This window comes from Staurois parvus, unplaced genomic scaffold (genome assembly GCF_062004578.1).
Source record: "Staurois parvus isolate SC_StPar_1 unplaced genomic scaffold, SC_StPar_1.0 ptg000081l, whole genome shotgun sequence".
In the NCBI taxonomy this organism is placed as follows: Eukaryota; Metazoa; Chordata; class Amphibia; order Anura; family Ranidae; genus Staurois; species Staurois parvus.
In genome coordinates this window covers 7,664,033-7,664,887 of record NW_028317877.1, presented here as the reverse complement: position 1 = coordinate 7,664,887, position 855 = coordinate 7,664,033, and the positions used below count along the sequence as shown (strand labels likewise).

Sequence of the window (855 nt, the reverse complement as noted above, 5' to 3'; positions counted from 1 at the left end):
GCATGTGCTTGGGAGTCTCGGCCACGGCACAGAGCTCTGAAAGAATGCCATGAGTATGCTGCTCCTTCAGAGTCATGTCATAATGACATCACCAGTTGTCAAACAAGCAAATATCCCATTTAGGAGATATTCATTTTATCTATAAGTCAGCTTTATTGTGTGCTTACCTGTAGGTAAAAATCACAAAGCAGAGTTTACTACCATTTTAAAGTAGAACTAAAGGCTCAGATATCGCTTCTCGGCCTTTTGGCTAAGATCAAGTGTAGTATCTGTTCTTATCAGTGTCCAGTGGGGGTGCTCCCGGCCATTCTAGCTTTGCGGGGATGGCTGTTGTATAGTATCCTCACTGGTATGATGGGGGTCTGGAAGGCTAGTATCGGGGGGACAGAAACCGGGGAGCGCCACACGTTAAGCTGGGGCCCTGGGAGTAATTCCCCTGAGAAAACTGGAAGGACCCAGTCCCTCCTGATTTGAACGGATCTACCTTGGTCTGGCCAGGGGTTGAGGAGGCAGAAAGTCCGCAAACACGGTGCCCCCTGAGTAGTCGCCTCAGGGGTGCTCTGAGTAGCACTTGGGTGTGGGACCCCACGTTGTGAATGAGCACATGGTCACCGCGTTTAAAACACTTTTTGCACTACGCCTCTAGGACCGGGCCTTTTGGCCAAGTCCTGGGCAATTTTTTTGCTACAGGCCTCAGGGCCTGGTCAGTGCACAATTTGGGCACGACCACTTTTTTATTATTTTTATAGATTTATTTAATTATTTATTTATTTATTTTTTCTCACCCCACGTTTGTCACTTTTACTTATGTGTGTGTTTTTCTCACAGGATGGAGGGTGTGGGTCCTCGGGCCTG

General features: G+C 47.8%; 1 pseudogene; it reads left to right on the top strand.

Annotated features, from left to right (window-relative positions):
* The first annotated feature begins 230 nt into the window (after nt 1–230).
* Nucleotides 231–391, top strand: LOC149468674 (U2 spliceosomal RNA; annotated as a pseudogene).
* The last annotated feature ends 464 nt before the right edge of the window (nt 392–855 follow it).